The sequence below is a fragment of the Molothrus ater genome, chromosome 2 (assembly GCF_012460135.2).
Source record: "Molothrus ater isolate BHLD 08-10-18 breed brown headed cowbird chromosome 2, BPBGC_Mater_1.1, whole genome shotgun sequence".
Classification (NCBI taxonomy): domain Eukaryota; kingdom Metazoa; phylum Chordata; class Aves; order Passeriformes; family Icteridae; genus Molothrus; species Molothrus ater.
In genome coordinates, this window is record NC_050479.2 from 95,429,907 (window position 1) to 95,439,530 (window position 9,624).

A 9,624-nucleotide genomic window follows, 5' to 3' on the forward strand; every position below is an offset into this window, starting at 1 on the left:
GGAAATCTCCTGGTGCTCTCATGAGGATGGAAACCCTAGCTCTGCCTGCAGACCAGCGAACACAGCTGCACTCTTCCTCCTCCTCCGTGCCACTCCTGGGAGCAGCGGTGGCAGTGACCCGTTGGTTCTTCCCACCTGAACTGATTTTTAATAAAGGCATTAAAAAGGAGAAAGATCTCCTGCCCTATTTATTTCATTAACTGATTTGCACCTGTACTACCAGAGCATAGATCAGTTTCAAGTATGGCTCTGAGGAAAGGGTGGAGATTAATCCCTATTAAGGATTTGGGCTTCATTATCTGCCTCTTTTCACTGCAGATGATTTTGGGGGGGAGTGTCTGTCTGTATAAAGTGATAATGTTTGCTCGAAGGCATAGTCCATGTTCTTATTTCTGATCTGGTTCTGCTCTTTGGCAGCAGAGGATACTGTGAAACTTCTGAAGCTCTGCAACGAGGAACAGATCTCAGCTTGTCTCTCTGAGCTCGTCTCTCTTCTGCCATCAGCTGGAGAACATGATCCCTGATAAGCAAGGAAACTCGACCCAGTGGAGGTAGGAGTGAATGTGTTAAGAGAGGTCTGTGGCTTGTAAATAGCTTGGAAGTGCATAATGCATACTGTTTAGCATTAAAACGTTTAGATGTACTCAGAAAATACAATTCAAGAAGAAACTGAGCTATCACTGCCAGCCTGGATAAAGAGCTGTGGAAAGAGCAGCCAAAACCCTATAGATGGTACTGCCCTTCCAAGCTCTTCACTGTAGTAAGCTCTGCTCTTTCAGTAGCGTTTTTTTTAGACATTATTAAAAACAAATAAATGTCGGGGCCAAGACAGGTAAAACACATTCCCTCCGATATTGGTGGGTTTTTTTCTGTACTAGGTTGAATGCAATCTTTAATTGATAACATCTGGTAATTCAGCTGGATGGGACCTCTGGAGGTCTCTAGTCCAGCCCCAGGGGTTCACCATTCCCAGTCTGGATGAGGTTGTGCAAGGCCTTCCTTGTCCAGCTGCAGTTAGAAAAACCTCTTTCCTCATTTTTCCTGGGCTCCTGCCTCAGCACTCCACCACCCCCAGCAGGAAAAATCTGGTGAGAATTCCTTTGCTGCGACCACATTCCCAGGTCAATGTCTTGGTCTTGCTGGTGAAGTTTAGAAGCATGACTGCTTTACACACCGGGATTGCTCAGGCTGGATGCAGAGGCCTAGTCAGGCTTTCACTCTCTGTTGGTGGTGAGGAGTGACAGAGTGACAAAGTGTAAAAAACACTCACACTGTTTCTGTGCTAAATACTGTCATGTTAGCACCTTGTGAGGACCTCCTCTCTGGCAGCACATTAAGGCTGAAATGTCAGCCAAGTACTGATGTGTGTGAGATGCTCAGCAGTGATACAAGGTAAAAAAATGACAGCTCACATTTTGATCTGCTTTTGCAGTACATAGTGACAGTGTGTAGGGTAGGCCTTTCTGTGGAAGTACTAATAGAAGAGGAAAAAGGCACTTGGAGTTTAGCTTAGGGCCAAGACTTAAACTTGGAATTGGTCTTGCATTTACCTGAACAAGAATTGAATCTGAGGAAATGTACCTTTTGCTTTTTTAGAGAGCTACGTGAAATCCCAAGGTTTTGGCCTCCCTTAAAATCTCCATGTCAGTTTTATAAGTTTGACTGAAAATATGCATGGTGAAATGACTTTGAATATTTTGTTTCTTAGCGTGTTGTCCATTTTCATACCTGTATGTGTTTTGTACTACATCTTCCCTGTGATGAGATCTGTTGTTTTCCCACTTCCTCTGTGCCCTTCCTTGAGCTCTGCCTTCAGATTTGCTCTCACACAGCACCATCTTCATAACACATTAGGAATTTTCCCCAGCCATGGCTATTGTACATGTGACTTCATCCAGAAGAAGCCAAAGCATGACCTCTCTCCCAGGTTTCCAAGGAAAGGGAAACAATGGGCAGAAGTGATCTGTTGGCAAGAATTCTTTCTGTGTTACTCCCCTGCCCCAGTGTCGCAAATTTTTTTTTTGTAGCTGTTTATACACACTACATGTAATGTTTACTGTTATGAAAGTCCATCCAGCAACCAAAATACATCGCTTTTTGTCCTCCCTGGAATAATAGGTACATTTTTTTATGGTTAAACTAAAGGACTGGCTGGTTTAGCTCACAGGTCTTGAGAGACTTGTGTCTGCAGCTAGTTCTGAGTAACAGACATACATTGTGGCAGTATAATTGAAACTTTTTTAATCCTGGGCAGCTCAGGATTATCAGGAAGACTAGAGGCAGGGAAGGGTGGGGATGCATATGTTGAGAAGCAGTAGGGGGATTTAGGACAGAAAAGCAATTTCTATGAAAAAAGGTGCTATGCTCACCCTTGCTGACAAGGAAAGTGACCAATATTAAGAATTGTGGACAGCACACAAGAGGGCTTTGGTGGTCATTTTAAAGCTGGCAGTTTGGGACTCATGATGATCCCTAGCTCAGGCATTTTTTTGATGATCCCTGGCTCAGTTATACCAGATGGTGAATGAGTCCCACTGGTGGGACTCATTCACCATCTGGTGGAACTGTAGGCTTAATGCACCATCTTTATCTGACCCTTACACTGTACTGCAGGGATAAGTTCAGGAATTCAGTGAAAAAGAAGATAAACTGTTTTTCCTGCTTTGCCTCCAGAAAACTAATGATAAAGCCTGCTTAGTCCATTATTCGCTGTCAAGTAAGAGGTAACTCTTCATGCTGTTAGTTCATAGAAGTTGTAACTACAGGTTTTGCCAAGGCCATTATTCAAGTACCAGATCTAACATCTGACCTGACTGAAAGCAAGCCAAATCCAAAAGGAAGATGCCAGGAAGCAGAAGAATAAGGCACAAAACTTAAGCCAGATACGTTCCCAGACTATTGGAGTAAAATCCCAATATTACGGGGTGGAATGTGCCTGGGCTCTTCTGGCCCTTGCTGCTTGACCAGAGGCGGCAACTGTGGTGTTTTCACCTCAGAGACACCCCTGGCTTGCTGTATGTTGCAGCTAGGCACTTGGAACAAGTCCAGGCAAGCAGGAATTCAGTTTTTACCTCAAATGGGAAGGCTTTAGGTGAGGTGAAGAGGAAAAGGAGATGGATTCTGCCAGAGGGTTAATCCAGAGTTTTATTCCATGGTCACAGATCTCCGAATCTTAGTAACAGCTCCAACAGAATGCCGACCGCATGGTCCCTGTCTTTTTAAGCCCAGGGAAAAGGGGAGGGGAAGGGGTAGGTGTGCCACCAACCAGGTGGAAAGGGGGGCAGTCTCAGGGGACAATGACACCAATGACTCCAGGGCTGGGAAGCATCTTTTGAACTTGACCAACCAAACGACGCCCTTGCTGGAATGTTAAGATTGACAGACAGCACTTAGCAAGGGGGCAAGGGGGAGGGGAAGGGAGAGGTTGGCACACCTGGGAAACTGGGATAGTTAAAACAGGATATTGCTTCACACTGCAACAACAGACTAAGTGTGTTTTCACTTTAGGGATTTCATGAACCTGGTGTGATTGATCTAGTTAGTGACTGTCAACAGGCCTCTCTTCTAAATCCTTGTTCAGGCTCTCTTGAGAATTTTCTGCAGCTAAAAAATCCTCAGAAAAGCAGCATTGTGATCTGTACTGCTTGCCTAGAACACGGCTTCTCTTGGCATCATTGATGGCTTCTTATTCTTGAATATATGAAGAGACACTGAAGAGTTTCTCCTATCCATGCCATCAGGCCTGTCTCTGCATCAGAGTAGAGGATCATAACCCTTTAACTCCTTGCATGGTGACCACTGTCCCCATCCACATGCAAAGGGTGTGTCAAGAACACATTGCTTACCCATGAAAATGCATGTGTTTCTCAGCCTGAAATTTCATCAGCAGGCTAGTGAGTTCCTAAGTGAACTCACTGCCTTCAGCAGTTTTTCTTCTCTCAAAACTCTAAGAAACAAAGAACAGTGTTTTGTTACTCCCTGTTCTTGTGTCTGGTTTGAAAAGAAGCACTTCAAAAGGCCAGTTGGTAAAAGTCATGGCAGCAGTCAGATTGCAGTCTTGCCTAAAGTGAATCACCACCTTTTGAATCACAGCTTTCACTTCCTTCATTACCTGAATTTCTTAATCTTTCACCTCACATTGGTTTAGGTCTGTGGATGAGGCAATGTCACCAAAGCGGAAATATCATGCCAGAGATGAGCCTGAGGACTGCAGAGACAAGTCTAGGCAGGAGCGCTGGAGACTGGGCTAGAGTGGAGAGGTGGAGCAAGCTCCCTACAGATGGGGGTACTTTGAGGAGAGCAGAAGCAGAGGCAGAGAGCAAAATTTTCTGGGGAAAGGTTGGGATAGTTTTTTTGGACACAACAAATGTTTTTTAAAAGTTAGTTTTCCAAAGCAGGCTGAACTCCTGCAAGGGAGCTCTCTTGGGTAACTGTGGGTTGCAAAGACTGAAATGGATTTGAGTCAGTGTATTGAAAACCACAGAGTCAAATTCTAACTGATGCTAGAACCTGTCAAGAGCTTACTCTGTACACCTCCCTACCAGAGACTTCAAAAATGTTGATAAGGTGTAGGATGTTGTAGAGCAGCTGCACCATCTCAGCATTAGACTTCTTTTTTTGTCTATTTATAAAAGTTGGCCTTCCTTCCAGGGCTTGCCTTGTCATGAGTTCTGTGGGATTTCATTGTCTTTTCAACTTTTAAATGAAATGGAATGTCTTAGACAATACTGGATCTTGGCTCTGCATTATCTTTCCCTTCTGGGTACTTCTTCTGTTTAATTCTTTTTCAGTGTAATAAACTTCATAGCACTGTCCTGATGCCTTCCTTCCCCTGTTATTCAAAACTGCCTTGAAAACCCCTGGCTAGACTGTCACATGCTCATCACTGGTTTTCCCCATGGATCCCATGTCTGCTGATAACACAAGTCCTTACATTTGTTGTCCTGAGACTACTTTTCATGAGAGAGCTATTTTCTACTCATTTGTGTGTAACAACACTCCTGCAGCCTCTCCTCTCTCACAAGTTTCAAACTTTTTCTCTCTTCTAGACTTCCCCATTCTCCACTAATGTCGGATATCACCTGTCACAGGGGCATGGTGCCTGCTTTTGTTGTATTTAGCTAGAAGAAGAGATACAGGACATAAAATATTAAGCTCTCTCAGAACTGTGTATCAAGTTCTGTAAACTTGTGGAGCATTATTTGAACTGTCTGTTGTAACAGTGAAAAGTGAGTTATTTTTAATAGTGCTGTAACATTTCTCTTGGTAATTCAAACCATATACAGTACTCTCTATTAGACTGTGGAATTCTGGAAGATACTGTTCTTAAACATTTTGGCTCATTCCTGTTATATTTCCATGGCAATTTTGTCACAGGATTATAGTGGTATTATCTACTGGATGACTTTGAGTGCTTCATGAAAGCATGAGCATTTTAAAAAGCAGATACCTTTCTTGAAGAATAATTTTACAATATAGAAAATTGGTGTTATAAATGATCAATTGAAAGCAAAATTATCAAAAAAGCAAAAAGATTTATTTATCTTTTTCTGCGACCAAAATATGGTCCTCAAAACCACCACAGCCAAAGAGACAGCATCAAGCCCGGGATCGGTGCTGGGTGAACCTGGATCCGACCTCTATTGCATCAAATCCCGCCCTCGTTCACGAGAGCCACTTCTAGCAGGCTTTTTAACTGTTTTATACAGTTTATTATGCCCGAGGCAAAGGAGTCCAAGTTTCTTTTGTAACTCTGCATATTCATAGTTGGTTCTTTCACTGTGCAGAGCTGGTTGATAGCCAGCGTTGATCGAATCCGGGAAGTGGCATATTCACATGTATCTTTCTGGCGACTTCCCGAGAGGACTTTGGCTAACTTGATCAATGTTATCAACAGGGCGATGATTGCTCTTAGGCGTCTTTCTTCCGATGACCGATGACCGGATAACGGTGATCATCACGCTGGGTGCGTCTATTCATAAGCTAAATGCCGATTGTTCTCCCTCTGCCTTCAGGAATTTCAGAGTTTGAATAGACCACCAGGCTGCTTGTGGTCAGAGACTCATCTGGATTTCACAATCTTTATAAAATACATTCTTTTATAGCATGAATTATTTCCCAAAATACATTACAATAGGCAAGGTTCTTTAATTCTTGTAATTTTTAAACTGACTGATTTCTTGCTAATTTGAAGTCAATGTTATCTGAAGCTTAGTTATTTCACTTACACTTGTAAAAGACAAATTACTTGACCGTTCTCTATGTTTTAATGCTTGCTGTATACTTTTTTGTGTAATTTTTGACAAGTTCTGCATCAACTCAGGTAGCAGGTTACAGCTTGCATTGAACAGTTTGGTATATTTGATTGACTTGTTTAATACTGACGTCTTTGAATCTTGAAAAACACTAGCACGTTTTCCAGCCCTTCTGGAAGTACTGGAAGGTGAACTCTAACAGCTGTCATCCATTAGTCTGGGCATTTCTTTGTTTAGAGTACAAAACCCTGGGCTTATTCTTCAAGGGAGACCTATTGCATCCCTGAAGCGTTTGGTTGTTATTTAGTGAGTTCAGAAACTGTTGAGATTGAATGCAATTGTTTTTCTGAAAGTTTTCTCTGTATTGTGGGTATGGTGATGGCAAAAGATAAAATGTATGTTTTATCTTTATGTTCTTTGTTTTGTCTCCATATCTTCTTTTGCATTTGTAAATCAAGTGTCTTGGTTTCAAAAGACAGGTGCTTGCTAAGGAAGGCAGGAGCCTCCCCTGAAATGGAAAATGTAAACACCCCCCCTCTTCCGAATTGCTATAAATTTTAAATTAAGGGGCTCTCAGGCAAAAGAAATATGGGAGCAGGGAATAACAGTTCTTTTTATAGGGAAGAAAAGAAAAAGATAAAATAAACAATGCAGTGAACTAAAACAACACTGACAGAGTCAGAACACAACCTGACACCCTGTTGGTCAGGGTGTTGGTAGCAGTCCAATTGGAAATGTGGCTGCAGTCCTCCTGAAGTGTCAGGTGTGGTTCTGTTGGAGCAGGGATCCTGCAGAAAAAGTGTAGTCTTCCTCTGATGATCCAGGGGAAGAGAGCAGCTGTTCCTCTGGGAAATCCAGTGGAGAAAAGCCGTGCTGTTGTTCCAGAATCTCCACATTATATCGGGGTAGAAATGCTTGGCTCTCCCCTCTGGGTGGAGCATCTCACAATGGGATGCTATAGTTCTTATCATTCATGCAGTGACATTCAGTAGCCTATTATCAGCAGACATCTCCCCAGTTGTGGAAGAGAAAAGGAAAACTGCCCACTTAACAGAAGACAACTGCCATACAGATGGTAAATAGAATACAATTTGCTTGACAATCCAGGACATCAAGCCACTGCCCCACAGAGGACTGTGGGACACACAGTGGTGATTTTGGTTCCACTGCTGCTGACCTGGTATTCAGCATATGCTCTGTGGGTGATTGGGGGGGATTATCTATCATGGAACAAGAAGGCAGAGCGTCTACGGAAATTACCAAAAGCAGGTTTAAAGCAAGCAAAGGCCAGTTCTTTTTACACAGCACAGTTGAAATAAACTGAGACTGAGAGGTGCAGGGTGTTACAGAGACCAGGGATGTAAATGAGCTTAAAAAAGGAACTAAGAAAATCATAGAAAGGCTTCTAAATGCACAGATGTAAAATGAGCTTCTGGCTCTGTCTGTCCCTGAGCAGCAAATTAGCAGATCTCACTATGATGTATTAGAAGAAGAATAAATCTTGCCCCATTTTTTGTACTCTTTCCCAAAATACCCATTACTGACCACTGTCAGAGGAAGGAGCCTGGCTTTTTATAGGCTTGGTCTGATTCATTGTGGCTGTTCTTAAGTCACTGACTCCCTACATCTGGGAAGCAGGATGCAGGATTCATGGCTAAGTACACATTTTCTAGTGTGCAGGAAAAAAAAGTGAAAGTCATGTCCTCAGCCACAGCACAACCTGCTCTCACTTTATTAATATGCAAGGTTAGCATAATCAGCATAAACACATCTGCTTGACCTAAATGTACTCCCTAGACTAAGAGCAGAAGTGCATTAGATCATGGGTTGGTTTGGGAACAAAGAGTAAAACAACATCAAAACACTCTTAATTCTGCTGTGTTCTTATTTGGTTAGCTCAAAAATATTCAAGGATAGCAAGAAAAATTATGGCTTCCAGTGTAGTGCAATGCCAGGAATGTAATCCACAGTTTATCCTTAATCCCATGAGGATCCTCTCAAATGTTTCCAGTGCTTTTGGCAGGAATATTAAATTACAAAATCTAGGATGCTTGCCAGAAGGAGAAAATTAAAGGTTCTCAATAATGCTGTGCCCCATCTCTATGCTTCTGCAGGAACAAAATGGCCTGTCAATATGGACCATAACTTTCAAAATAAAACAAATTAAAAGGGCAATTTCTGCTAAGTGTCTTACAACAGTCCATTCCAGTACTAAAATAAGCACTGTTTGGTACCTGATAACAGTACAAGGAAGTAAGTGAAGATGATTGAATTGTCAGCATATTGAGCTGTTCTTTTGAGCTAAAAGTACTTATCTGTGTCACTTCCAGCTCAGCTCAGACTGGGTCCTGAGCTCCAGAGCCTGACTTCTATTTTTTCTGTTGTTTGGAAGGAACTTGCAGAATACAGCCAAGTTGTTTCCTATTCACTCTGATACAGCCACTGCCAGACTTCAAAGATTGCTTGTTTTGTTGAATTTACCATAAGAAAGTAAGTTCATACTTTTGTAAAGTATGAACTAAATACTAAATACTTGACTATACAAGGAACTCCAATAAGAGGGAGTTGGAGAATTGTAAGGTCTTGAATATATATCATGCCTCTTTTGAAGCCTGAATTACATGGAACTCAATACTTGCTTTATTTTTCAAGGTGAATTCCCATATATCTCTAATTTAGAGAGCGAGCTTTTGGCCATTTATAATAAAGTTGTTATACTAGGGTACTGGCATGGGTATAAGCTCCCCACTTGGGAAAAGGAAAAACTATGAACTCATTATTTAGTTAGCTTATACTAGAAAATTTTCAGCTTACATCAGACATGTTGATTTTGACACATTTTCCTTCTTTCAGAGACAAAAGAACAGGTTGCCCAGAGAAGACGTGGATGCCTCATTCCTGGCTTTGAGCAACCTAGTGGAAGTCTAGTGGAAGATGTCCCTGCCCATGGCAGGGATTTTGGAAGCAGAGGATCTTTAAGGTCCCTTCCAAACCATTCTATGATTTTGTGATTCTCTCTGTCCCACATGGCTGCTTTCTGGGCTCATCAGAGAAGAGTCTGACATTCTCATCTCTTCTAGGCAATTCTCCAGTTGTTTCTGCAAGAGACAAAATGACCAATGATTTGTTTAGTAATACATTTGTGTTTTACTACTCTGTTTGTGTTCTCTTCCTCTGGCTTTATTGAAGAACTGTCCTTAAGATCAGCTAGAAGTTAATTTAGAAATTCCAGCTGTACCTTACCCAAAATGCACATCTTACAGAATACCAGGGGTGTATAGATGTCACTTTATTGGCTATTATTTTCAAATAAGAAGAGTATGAGCTTCCATCTCCTGATTTTTCACAGTGCCTCCCCCATTTAGGTCCA